Raw genomic sequence first — 14,845 nt, 5'->3', positions numbered from 1 at the left:
AGAGCCCTTCCACCTCTCCTTGATAAATTTCACGATTGGCTCCAATTTTATGAATATCAGTAAAAATAGGTTATTTTATTTATTTATGAATTAGTTTTTTTATTCTTTTAAGTTGCTTGATTTATTATATAATCAATTTTAAATTTATTGTATTTTTGTTTGAAGAGTTTATATATTTTCGCACAAAAAAAATTATATTATTTTTAAAAAGTTTTGTATTTAATATTTCAATAGTTATTCTATTTCTTATTTTTAATTTTAAAAGTAGTAAATGTTATATATTAATATATCATTTCTAAATTTATATTTGTCAATTGTAATTATTTAAGATGTGGGTAACTAATTTATGGTGATAGTGATATGACAAAAAATGTTAAAAGTGGGAACATAATCAGACTCAATGTTTGTATGGGTGTGAGAGATGTATAATTAGATAAGAAATGATGTAGAGGGAAAAATAAAGAGGAAGAGTTATATGGGAGTGTTAGAAACAAATAAATTATAGAATAGAGTATTCATAGGGATAAGAGCATGGATCTGAAAATGATTCTCTTCCTTCATAAGACATTTTTCTTTCATACATTTTTTTACTCCTCTTAGGTGGAGTCTCACCATTAAAAATATCCAGTTTTTAAGGGTTCTCTCTCATTTTTTTCTTGTTCTTTACTAAGAAATTAACTTTAATTATTTATTATTTAAAAATATAAGATATTTTTGATAATGAAAACAAAATACTCTCTATTATAATTACTCATCGTGTGATCAACACTCATCATACTTTTGTTTTGCTAAAAATAAATAAACTAGCACTTGCACCAAAGAGGTGCAAGGGGTACGCCGATAGGTCTTTTTGTCTTAAAATCAAAATAAAAGAGATGTAATATTAAAAGAAGGATTTCTAGAATACAATTTAGTTGTTATATATAATTTAGTCATTTACACGCGCGAGTAACCTCTTTGGATGTTCAAAAATTGTACAACTTTAATGTTCTATTTAGTGCACAACATCCTAATTCAAGAGTTGGTTTGAGTTGTACAATTGTCTAAATATATTCTTTTGTATGTAAATACAAACATAGTTTGAGTCAGATGCATGGCTAGCGTGAGTAAAAGGAAAATGATGCAAATTGATAAGAGGAAGTGCATATGATTAAATGGTGTAAAATTGAGAACTAATTTCAATTATAAAAGTGTTGAAAAGGTTACTTGACATAGTTGAAATTGCGTTGTTCTTTTTTGTTATTGTGTGTGAAAACCTTTTTAAATACAACAAATGTCAATCTATAGAATGAAACAAGAATAATATAATATTAGAATGTCAAATATTACCATTTTCTATAGATGTAGCAGCATAGATGTGGGTATAGCTTCACATAGCCTCAAATCAATTTGGGTAGTAGTTTGGGACCTATAATTTGAGGGTGAAAATTTCTATATTTAAAATCTTATATTTAATATATTTTTTTGTACATTTCAATTCATTGAGTATTAAAATAAGCATATGTCCACTTCTATATCTATTTTCAATATTTATCATCTCCATTTTAATAAGAGGAAAAATAATAAACTTCCATCTCCATTTGTGAATTAGGGATAAGAAGTTTGAAAAATACATAGAAAATTTATTAATTTAAAGAACAATTAAATAAAAAAGCAAAAATAATTGTTTAATTTATCAATATTTAAATATTTAAATAATATGTACTTTAAAAGTAGTTGATATATTATACAAACAATATTTTTTATATTAATAAATATTGGAAAGTAAATATTATTACAAAAGTGGAGCAAAATATAGTTAAATTCTTTAATAAATTAAATTTTTAAAAAAAAAATTATGCTTAATATAAAATAATATAATTTTTTTAAAACTAAATTTTAAATTTTTAGATGAAAATTTATAAGATCATCTTACAAAATAAAAAATAAGATAGAACATTGAAAATTATTAGTCTAATTTAAATTATTATTATTATTATTAATTTAATCACAATTGAATTCAAATAAATTAAGAATTAAAGAATAAATAAATATAAAAGAAACTAAATATGTTTAATCAATAAGAAAGGAAGAATGAATTTCTCGTAATAACTATTTTAGTTTTCCATACTTATTACTAACTATTTAATGTAGAAAACAAAAAGAAAACAAAAAGTATGTTTTTTTAATTTAATTAATCAACAATAAAATTTAATGCTGAAACAGTCAAATAATCTGGGCACAACGAATGCACCCGATAATGCATTGTCGAGAAGCCAATGTCAAAATGTAACTCATTGGAAACACCTCGATAGTCATTACTCATAACAAGTATCTTCACAAAATCATTCAAAAATACAACATAAGTACACCTCAAAGGCGTGCCACACCTCACCAGAAGATTCCATGCAATGGATTATAGCATATGAATCATCATTAAATTACATTGTTTATAATTCAATTCCGAGTGCTTTCTGCCATTGTTCCTCAACCCAGTCGGCTAATTTGCTGCTAAAGAACCAATGAACGTTGATTTGCCTCAGAGAAAGGCTATTTTTTGATGTTTCTAATTGCGGACGAGGCGGGGTTTCGAGGGCTAAATTTAGCAGCGACTCCGCTATTTCGGCGACTTCCCGGAAAATAAACCTCGCGTGGAGCAAATTTCTGCAAGGGGAAAGGTTTTAGGGTTTAGCGGAGGGAAATTTTTTCGGTCGCGCGGAGGTCTCAGGATCCAGTCCCTGTTTAGCTGTTCGGTGACGATTAGTTTGGGAAGTATCAACATTATGTGCGGATCATTTGAAAACCACATCAGCAAATGGTTTACCGACGATTATTTTTCAGCGTGAGACAAATTCCGGTTGGAGTAAACTCCAAAAGAAAAGCCTATCGGCTAAATACTATTTTACTTCTTGATTAATAGGGTGTACAAGTGTATTATAACATCTATATGAATAATCACTCTAATAATAAGTATTCTTTGAAACAATTTTTAATCTTTAATCTTGTTATAAGTGCCTATGATATATTCAATTCCCCTTAAAAAATAGTTGGTATCTCTTAATCTTGTTTATGTAAGTCTTACTTTACATAATTATTATAATATTATATTATATGGTTATCTATCTTTATTCTATTATAGTATATAGTTATTGATTTTAAATATGAAGTATGATTATGGTTATATATTTGGATTATATCAATATAGTAAAAAAATTGTATTAAAATTGTCTTCACAAAAGTAATTTAATCTTAGTGTTCTAGGTAAGATTTAGTATTATTAGCATTAGATATTATTAAATATGGATTATGTATTCATGGTCACATTTTCTTGGAAAATAATTTTCTAATTCTTTTATAAAGTAAATTATTAGTAAAATTTCTAGATAAATAAACCACTAGTTAAGATGGAAGTTCTCATTATGTGCTCTAATTAGTGAAGACATCATGTGTTCTAGCTATGCTATTTAGTGAAAAATAAATAATTAAGTGAACCATTTTGTAGTTTTGACTAATGCATTGTTTATTCCAGTGTAGTATTTCTATGTGCATACTACTCAGTGCTCTAAGTTGACATTTCAATATTTTCGTACTACCACTTCAACAATTTACTTTTAATGCATTAGATCTATAAATTTAACATAGTCAGACCTTTGCAATTTGGCCATTTCTATAGCATGTGACTAAAAAAAAATTGTATCCATCCTTCCAACTTTACCTCGTAAGTAAATGAAAATTGAACTACAATCCCACTTTCATTATCATCTTCATATATGACAAGATAATTTTCAACTAGCCATGTGTTTAACTTATAAATTTTACTTTATTTGTATTTTAAATTTATTTATCTTGAATATTCTAGGTGTTTTACTCTATTCTTTTATAGAAAAAAATTCCTCCCCTTGTAGAGAGTTTTCAAGAGTGGTAAAATATTGTGTATCTCCTTCATCACATGGAAATAGGCACCCTATGAACGTAGTAATGAGATAGGTATTTTGGGGGGGACTTATTAGTGTGTTGGGTGAGATAAGTAGTACCAAAGTTTCCCAAAGAAAAGATGGCTTCATTTATTTTTGGAACGAGTTAAGGACTTTTTCCTTTTTCATTTATGTATCTATTTTGATAAAGTATGATGCAGATTTGTGTTTTAAGGAGAATAAAGTTGAAGGACAATAAGAAAGATATATAGAGAAGGATGCCATCATTTTCTCTGTAGATACCACATACAATGAATCATGTCACCCAAGCATTATAGAATTTTTTATTCACATTAAAAAATGAGAAAGTTGAAAAATTAGTAGGGATTTTGGTTTAGAGGTACGGATACCTAAAGCTATTTGACACTTGCAAAATGATAATTAATACTATTTTTCTCTATATTTAAGTTAAATAATTTTAATTCTTCTAACTAATATTCTTCATCTAGACAGACTTCTTGACAAAATTGATTTGAAACAAACAAAGGTGGGAGCAAATTAGGGTATGGAGACAAGGTTTCAATGAGTAGTAGAGAGGAAGGGGAGACACTACTTCACATGAAAATGAGGATGACAAGAGTGACAGTTGTTATGATACCTTTAGCAATTAAATATTTGACACTATTGGTCATTTATTGCTACTTTGAAGGCCCAAAGGTGCAGTTTCCATTCAGGTCATTATGCCCCTACAAGGTACATCACATGCCTATGGGTTGCTCTAACTATCAAGGAAGACATGTGGAAATGGAAGGAGACAAAAACCCAGAGGTCTTATGAGATGAATGGAAGTAATCTGAGTATTATCAACTCTCAATTACTAGGGCAATTTTGGTGTTGTCTAGTTGACCATACTTTCTGATCTTACACAACGTACATTGGTAGATAGTCTTGTGTCGTTGCATCTTGCATTCAAAGGCAGAATAGATCGCATTTTAGGTGTTAGATGAGATTAATTGTGACTTATATTCATTCATAGTGGTGGAAGTTGTGAGTCATAATCTAAAGTTGGCCTAGATTGCTTGAAGTGTTGGGCAATCTGGTTATACCTCTTTTGCTCTTTGGTTAAGAGCATACCCCCAAAAGTAACTAATCTACCAAAAAAAATTCTTTGCAAATCTTTGTACCACAAGAGAGTTGTACCTTTCAATTTAGGGGTCTCTGATAGATTGCTACATTGACCCATTCTATCATTAATTATTTTGTTTTCCACCACTTTGGGCACAATAAAGAGTCAAGGTATAAACTAAAATCTAAGGAAGACAAACTGTTAACCAACACAATTATAGAGAATGCTAAGTGAAATTTCATCAATCGTTTATTATATATCTCGTATTTTATAAGAAATAAACATATTATTCTATTTGTATAGTTCTTAAACATTACTCTTGTTTTTTTTTTTTTATCGGTAAATGGTCGTAGCCTTTAAATCTTTTATATTAATAAAATTAAAAAATACAAGAGTTCCTCCATTCTGATGGGCACTGGTAGGAAAGAATGGAGAAAGAAAACCTCTAGTCTAGCCTGGGATCAAAGTCCTATATTATACATCAATAAAAGGGGCATACCCCAATTTAAACATCAAACATAATGTCTAGGTTCAATTACATCATCAAATGCTTAAATTTGATTTTTAGACCATCTTGGCATGCTGCAATAGAAATCCTGATCTCTATAAGACATCACATAATAAATAGCAAGGGGTGTTAGAGGTTAGGAAACCATAATTAAAAATTAAAAATTAAATTGTGATCATGTTTCACGAAATCTGAAGGAAGAAAACTCCATCATATAGAAGATAATCTTGAGAAATCGAGATTGAGAGAGTAAATTATTACAAATAAATGAATGATCAAGGGGGCTAACATGAATAATCCCTAATTTTAAATGCAAATTATTTTGCTAAGTCAAAGCAAATGAACACGAGAAATGGCGAAAACTAAACATGACAAGAAAATGATCTCGAAAGTGACACATATGCAAACAAAGGAAACCCAAATTAACAAACTAAAATGATGCATGCGTGCCAATTTGTATCCATGGAGAAATAGATATGCAAACCACTAGCTATAGTAAATATAAACACTTCTGAGCCGAAACCACTAGTTATAGATTTAAGAAGGAAAAATCTAGAAACAAAAATAATGAAAAGGACGCCCTAATGGGTTCAAAAATGCCACTTGAAGTCATAATTAAATGGATTTTCATACACAAGAGAGAGAGATATGCCTTATAATCTAGTATAGGCTTGCTTAATGATTAAAAAAATCTTGATAGGGGAATAAGGTGGGAATGAGAGTAAACAACTAAGGTGAAAAGATTATCATAAGTTTTGGTTGTAAATTAATAAGTTTTCTCCATCAATTGCTTTATTAGCTAAGGTATCGGCTTCCTTGTTGCCTTCTCTATATATATGCGAGAATCTTACTTCTTCAAATTTTCCTAGTAGTTTGAGTATCATTTCTAGTCTGGAATTCAGGATCCATTTTGGAGTTTCCCCTTTTTTGAGAGCATTTAATATGATCTGAGAATCCCTTCAATCGTGATCTTTTTTATGCTAAGGCTATTGCATATTTTTATCCCTTCTTCTACTACTTCAAGTTCTGCTACATTATTAGTCAATATTTCCAATGATTTGGATCTTTTTGCTAACTAGTTTCCTGATTCATCCCTTATAGTACATCCTATACCTGCCTTACCTAGATTGCCTCTAGATGCCCTGTTGAAATTCAATTTCTTCCATCCTGGTAGTGGGGGTTCCCATTTACAAGCTTGCCTACCTAGATTGTTTTACTTTTTATAGTAGAGAGTAGGATTAATGATAAGAGGCCATAATCTTTTAATCTCTGCATCCTATTCTATAAATGCTCCTTCTTCTCTTGGTCTCTTCCTAAGATCACTATTCATAACCTCTATAATAGCTACTTCAATCTTTGTAATGAGAGCTTGCACATTAAGATCTTGATTTTGAAAAATACGATGATTTCTTTCTTTCTAGATCTCCTAGATTAGAATTTCTGGGGATATATTCCCCAGTTTCTTGTATATTTTATTAGGAGGGTCTTTGGGCTAACCCATTAGATGATCAATCTATTTACCTGCAAGAGGGGCAGTCTAATTGAGTTTGTATTGGAGCCACCTCCAACACTCCTGAGTATATTTACAAAGGTATAGGAGGTGTTCTGCAGTTTCTTCACTTTCTTTGCGTAATATACATCTTGATGGTCCCTCAAGACCCATTTTTAAAATTTTATCTTCTGTTAGTATTCTCATTTGCATGGCTACCCAAAGAAACATGCCTGCTTTTGGGAGTCCTACTGGATCCCAACATAAATTTATTGGGATGGTACTAGCTTCCCATCTTTGGGAGTTTGTAATCAATCTATACCCTTCTTTAACTTTATAAATCCCATCTTTAGAGGCTACCCAAATTAGTTTGTCCTCCCTATTTTCAATTAAAATTGGGCATTTTTAAAGAATGTTTTCAAGTCTCTCTTGATGCACCTGGTTGAGTCCACAATTAGAGAGAGTTTTCCATTTCCACATCTTTCTTGCCTCAAAATGGTTTTCCTCTAAATAATCTTTCACTTTTGACCCCCATGTTGTCTTAAGGAGATTCATAGCTTATGAGGTGATATCTAAATAGTTTAGTGGTGGATGTTCATTCCATGAGTCTTCCCAAAATAGAGTTTCATCACCTTTCCCTATATCCCAAGTGAGGTATTTGGATATCAGGTTCTGATAGTTAATAATGAAGTTCCAACCTGCAAAACCTTTAGGGGATTCTCTAATTCTGAATAAAGAGGTACTATCCGATGGGTTAAGATATTTTTTAAATAGGATTTTGGCCCATTTCTTGTCCCTTTCTTGGTACAATCTCCACACTTGTTTAGCTCCTAATGCTTCGTTTTGTCATTCTAGAATTTTGACTCCTAGGTCCCCCACTTCTTTAGGTTTGCAGATATTGCTCCAATTGATTAGGGCTACCTTTTTTTAATCCTCTAGTCCATTCCAGAAGAAATCTCACATTTTCTTTTCAATTTTTCAATTTATGTTTTTAGTTAATTTTGTATAAGAGAGCTAGTAGGTGGGAATTGCTGATAAAACTGCTTTGATTTTAGTAGCTCTCCTTGCCTTGATCAGCCATCTTCCTTTCCATGATTCTATTTGGTTATCAATTTTCCCTAGTAAATGCTTGCATCCTAGACTAGATTTACTTCCTTTGTCTAGGAACATTCCTTGATATTATTTAAATGGAAAAGTACTCTTTTTGAACCCAGTTTGTTGCAAATCTGAACTTCTCTTACCTCGGCTGTGTTTAGGAAGAAGATTTTTGATTTCTTAGCATTGATTCTTTGACCTGATGCTTTAGTATATGTCTCTAAAATATGCCACATATGTTCTGCCTCATTCAAAGTGCTGATTCCAACAAGAATAGTATCATCTATGAATTGTTGATGGGTCATATTTTCTACGTCATTTGTTACTTTAACTCCTTAAAAAAAAATTTCTACTTGCATGGATTTGATTTCTCTTCCAAATGATTCTGCCATGATGATGAATAGAAATGGGGATATTAGGTTTCCTTGTCTGATACCCCTTGAAGTTAAAGAATCCTTTCGAAGTACCATTAATGAGGAGAGAAATTTTTGGGGTGGATATACATTGATAGATGATGTTTATCCACTATTTAGAGAAGCCAAAGGCCTCTAAAGTTTTACAAAGGAATCTCCAGTTTACTTTATCATAAGCTTTTTGGATATCTAGCTTTAATAGCATACATGCTTCATTGTTTTTTATTGCAAAGTGGATAGTTTCTTGTATGATAGAAATCTTGTCTAAGATAGATCTGCCTGGGACAAAACCAGTTTGTTCTTCTGAAATAAGTTTAGGAAGGAATTTTTTGAGATGGTTGGATAATTTTTTTTAAAACACTTTATAAATAGTATTACAAAGAGTGATTGGTCTAAAGTTCCCTGGTTCTACACATTCCTTTTTTTTGGGAATAAGATTAAGTAAAGTTTGGTTAATTTTTGTTAAGAGAGATCCTCCATTTCTGGAGGCTTCCAAAGCTTTCCATAGATTTACTCCTAGTATATCCCAACATTTTTGAAAGAAAAATGCTTGAAACCCATCTTGACTTGGGGATTTGTTTGGGTTAATATTGAAAAGCGTAGATTTGACTTCTTGAAGAGTAAAAGGTTTATTTAAGGATTTATTATCCTCATTTGTGATCAACTTGGGAATACATTTTAACATTTCCTCTTGATCTATTCTATTGGAAGAGTCAAAATTATTAAGGGTATTGTTAAAATAATTGACAAAGATATCAACTATTTCTTCTGGATTTTCAGTTTTCTCACCTTGCAGATTCTTTATCTTTGTTATGATATTGCGGTTTCTATTGTAAATGGTGTTGTTATGAAAAAAATTGTGTTGTGATCTCCTTCTAACAACCACTTTTCTTTGGATTTCTATTTCTAGAATATTTCTTCTTGTTTTATTAGGTACTATTTCTCTAATAGGTAAGATTCATTATTCATCCCCTTAGTTATAATTTGTTTGTTTAATTTACTTATTTTTTCTTCTATATCTCATTTTTCTTTGAAGATATTCTTTAATTGCGTTTTATTCCATTTAAATATTTTTTCTTTTATACTTTTTAATTTTGAAACTAAGTAAAACATTTTTTATCCCTGAAATTGTTCTTCCTACCACCATCCTTTTATTTGACCCATAAAAGATTTATCCATAGACCACATCTTTTCACATTTGAATGGATCCCTGTTAGGTTTAAATTGCTCTTTGATTCCCAACTTTACTGGGAAGTGATCTGAACCTGCCATTGGTAGTATTTTTGCATTTACCACTTTATAAATTATGTTGAGCTCGCCTTTCAGGAAAAATCTATCCAAATGTTCTGCTATACAACAAAATCCTTTCCTTCTATTATTCCATGTATATACATCGTTCTTGGTGACAATATCTATAAGGAAGGCCTTCTGGATCCAATTTTTGAAATCTTCCATAGCTCTAGATATTGAATTATTTCCTCCATATTTTTCCTCATTTCTTAAAATGACATTGAAATCTCCTCCTATGATGAAGGTCTCATTTGGCTTTGAGTTGATAAATGTGCCGATTTCATTCCAAATAGCTAATTTCTCTGCTAATTGAGTGGGCTTGTAAACATTTATTATAATCACCTGTATGTTTGATTTTGTGTTAACTGCTCTACTTCCCATCTAGTTAGTGTGGGAGGTTATTTCTTCTATATTCACTTGCCGAGAATTCCAAATGATTCCAAGACCTCCTGAAGCTCCCTATGACTAATTAAATTCTGATTTCCACTTCCCAAGTTTCTGACTTAACTTTATTCCCTCTTCCTTGTTTAGTTTTGATTCTTGTAATAATGTAATGTCTAAATCAAATAAGGTGAGATTACTCTTTAATAAGCATTTTTTGCTAGGGGCATTTAAGCCCCTGGCATTCCAAGTTGTGATTCTCATTGATCCTCAGGAAGGATCTTCCCCTTCCCACTTTGTAGAATATTGGAGATCTTGGTTTGTTCCTTTGCTTGTCCTGCTACCTCCCTAAGTTCTTTTAGTGATTTCCTTCCTCATTTTTGCTTTGTTTTCTTGTAGTTTGGTGTCTTTATTCTTTCCTGATATATTGATATACCTATCCTTTCCAAATTTTGATCCTTTAGCACTTTTTCTACTATCATTGAATCTTCTTTCTCTTGGCTATCTTCTATAATTATTTCTTTGACTATCATCTTATTAATTTGATCATCTTTATGTTCTGAGATTTGGTCTTTCCCTGATACCTTGATCATTTTGTTGTATCTACCTTTATTAAGGTTATCCCCTAAGTCATTCCATATAATTTTCTCTTTAATTAATGTGTTCGTTAACTCTGGAGTTGTTACCCTTATTCCTAATTCTGATTTTGTTCCTTCTGTGATTGATGCAAACATGTCCTTACCATTACTAGGAGTTTACCAAAATTTGTAACTCTTCTTTTTTGCTTTCTTTCTAATAGTGATGTTACTCCGTTGAGCTAAATCTATCGAAGGGATGTTTACTTCTTGTTCTGAGGTCCTTATTTGGTAGGCTTTCCCTTGAACTCTATCATTTGTAGGATCATTTCCTTTATTATTTATTTGTTCCATTGCTCAATTTTTGATTTTTCACCTAGACTTTTAATTGTTCTTCTCCTCAAATACCTATTTCTGTTCTTTGATGTTTCCCCTATTTTTAATAGTTGTATCCTCTTTCCTTTGTGCTCTTGGTGAACAACTTCTACCAATATGCTTTGATCTATTAGATCATTCTGTAGTAGAAAGATTTCATGGAATAGCTTATTTACTTTTTTAATATTGAGTTCCATTTCTTCTACAATCTCTCTTTCCATTTGACAACCCTTGCATCTTTTAAATTTGTCTAGAGAGTGTTCATAGTTTATATTGACCATCCAATCTTTTTCCTCCATTCCTTCTATATCCTTAATCTCTTGTAAGGATTCATCTTTATTCTCTGGATTATTAATCTTTTCTGCTACTCTTTGGCTTCCTCTATTATCCTTTGTTGTTTCAACTTCTTCTGATTTCCTTTCTTTTCCCATACCTTTGCTTCTTTATATTATTATATTATTTTTAATGTTTCTTTTGAAATGCAGTTTAGTTAAGTTTGGATCCTTTATTTTATCTATATCTCCTATGTATTCTCTGAATGATAAGTTGTAAATGGATCTATTGGAAATAATTTTCCTATTTACTATGTTGTTTAGATCTAATTTTACTAGAACCCTAATTTTATTGAATTTAACTATGCTATCTTCAAAACCTATGAGATATCCTAAATATTCACCAATTCTCTTTATAATATTTTTCTCCATTAGTTTTGATGGTATTTCTGAGCATTCCATCCATTTGATAGTTTTTATATTTTAAATGTGGTTTTTGTTAAAATTTGGTTGCCATGTTGAGAAGTTAATGTGATGTCCCTTATAGAAATAATTATCAGAACTTAAAATTTCAGCTTTGTCCTTTGAATTCTAACAAAGAATGAACCAATATTTATTTGCAAAAGAGGTTATATTACTTACCTTGTTGCCCCATTTCTCAGATATGATGCATACTAGCTTGATTCTATATTTTGGTGGTCCGTTCCAGTACATATAGATGCCCTTTTTTGTGCAATCCATCCATCTTCCTTCACTATGCAAATTATTGATGATAATCCCTTCATTATTTTGGTTTTTGATTGGAGATCTTGGATTAGGGTTTCTTGCCCCTCTTTGATTCATTGCTGCTAGATTTTTCTTCTAGTGCAGTGGAATGTATGCCTCTTTTGCTAGGTGGAATGTTGCCTTCCACAGGGTGTTTTTGTAGCTATTCTTTAGTGAGCTATGGGTTTCTAATGTCTTCTACAAGCTCTTCGACGTAGGACCTAAAGGAATTTTATTGGCCTCTAAAATTGTTCTAGGCCGATTTGCTTGCCTTGTCTAGCTAGGCTTCCTTGGACTAGGTTTTTGATTTGATAGAGGAGCATACTTTATTCTACTGAAAAAATCTTTTTGGATTTGTAGTTTTGTTGTAACTCCTTCCTTGTCCTGTTGTCACCGATTTTGATTTCATTTTTTCCTACTGCGCACGATCTGCCATCCATCCTCATTTCTACAGTTTTGACTCTTAATAATTTCCACATTACATTTTTTATGCTATTGGATTAGGTTTTCAAACCCATTTGTGCCTATTTTGGTTTTACTTAATCATTCTTTGTTCTAAGAGAAAAGGCCTTCGAATTTGTTGTTGGTTATCAAAGGACAGAGTTCCTTTTTTTGCTACTGGTGTGCATATTAGAATTCAGTGGACGACTTAGGGTTTCCTTGTGAATTTGTCTTATTCGCTATTTTGCAGAGTAGAGCACTTTTTTATAATCATGCCCCATTTTAGAATTTGTATTTGAAAAAAATACTTAAATTTAATTTAGTTAAACATTACTCATGTTATCGTAATTAAATATTCCACAAAAAAAAGTATAGCAATTATCTTTATACTAAAATATATTCTTTTATCCAAATTCAAATAAACATATCTTGACTTCCTACTCTATGTTAATTTATCTACACTTAAATGCAATACTTTTCTCACTCCCAAATAGATGACCATTTTTCTTTGGATCATAGCAAACTTTTAAAACCCCAACCTTGTAAACAAAATGAGTTCTTATAATATTAATATCTTATATTTATAAAGTGGAAATTAATAACCAATAAAATATTGATTCTCGTGTAACCCTAAATAGGGCTTCTTACATGTGAGCATTTCTCATTATTTCTCTTTAATTTTTGGTGCGGGATGGTGGGTAATGACAAAAAAAAATTATTCATTTTTTTTCTTTTATCAATATTTAGTGAGTTTACAATTAATTATTCTTCACATATAAACTAATATTAATTAAATTGGTTTAAAGATAATATATTTACATTAGATTCTAATTTATCCTTAGGTTTCTTTAGATCATAGATATTAGTAGTTTAATTGCTACAAAATTCTTAAACATTTTTTAATTGATCTTAAGATAAAAATAATTATAAATTTTTTTCTGCAATGTTTATATACATAACTTTTTTTTCAGAGACAAGTAACATATCATGAGAGTGAAGATAGATCAAAATGTTTAATAGAGGTTTGAAACAAAGTGATTTGTTCATGAATAAAAGTAGCTTAAAAGATAGAAGATACTTTTCAAGTGGTAGTACATTTTCAAAGTAATTTTATCTTTTTCATTGTAAGTGTTTCCAATGCATTTTGTGACTTTGTTAGCATTTTCATTGTGTATTGTGTCTCTTAGAGATCTATATACACAACTGGTCTATCATATCTAAATTATTTTATTTTTCACATTTAATACACAAACAACTTTTAAGAAAATAGTATGTTATCTTTTACAAATTTCTACACTACATGTCTATTGCACACTAAGATGCTATTGATAGTTTGCTAGTATATAAGATATCAATTTCCAAACCGTAAGAAAAACATCAATTTCCAAACCCAAAATAAAATAAAATCTTAGTGATCCAAGATGACTAATTTATGAGTGTATACACTCATAATAACCAGGCTAACAATCTATTTTAATTTTGTAGAAGATAGAAAACTAGTTGGACAATGTTGGAGAAGAGAGATTTACAGAGGATTTGTTTCTATCTATGGATTGCTGGTTACTTGAGCTATTTATGGAGAGTACATAATTTGTGTGATTCTCCTTAATTTGTGCCTCTAATTTTGCTACCACTAATTAAGGTTGGTGTATCTCTATATATAGAGTCTTTGTAATCTCCATTATTACTACCATGAATAATAACACTCTCTCTCCCTTCTCCCATGGATGTAGGCTATGACCAAACCACATACATTATGTGTTATGTAACTATTTCACATCTGTGTGTTATGTGACTTGTTTCTTCATGGTATCAGAGAGGATCTGATCCAATTTTTTATTCCACTTGCGTACTTATTCTTTTTTAAAGAATCCTGTGATAGAGGGTTTGTTTGCTTCCTTGTCCTATGATCTCCTCTATTTGACACCAAGCCTGCTCTTTCTACTAGTTCATGCAGAGTTTTTTATCCTCTTCAAAAGAAATCTAGTGTGTTCTGAATCTGCTGCGGAGACTTTCATTGTAAGTGTGTTTAGCAATTTCTTTTTTGTTTGCTCTTTTCATGGCCAAGTTCAACTCGAATCCTAGTTGGAGACTTTCATCAGTTCTGTTAAGTGGTGTTAATTATTTAGCATGGTATAGAGTTGTTACTTTGTCGCTTGGTGGCAAGAAAAAATTGGGTTTCATTAATGGTGATAAAAAGTGTCCTAAAAATACTGAATCAG

This window comes from Cupressus sempervirens, chromosome 9 (assembly GCF_028749045.1).
Source record: "Cupressus sempervirens isolate cs-2001-9-10 chromosome 9, ASM2874904v1, whole genome shotgun sequence".
Lineage (NCBI taxonomy): Eukaryota > Viridiplantae > Streptophyta > Pinopsida > Cupressales > Cupressaceae > Cupressus > Cupressus sempervirens.
This window is presented reverse-complemented; position numbering follows the sequence as displayed.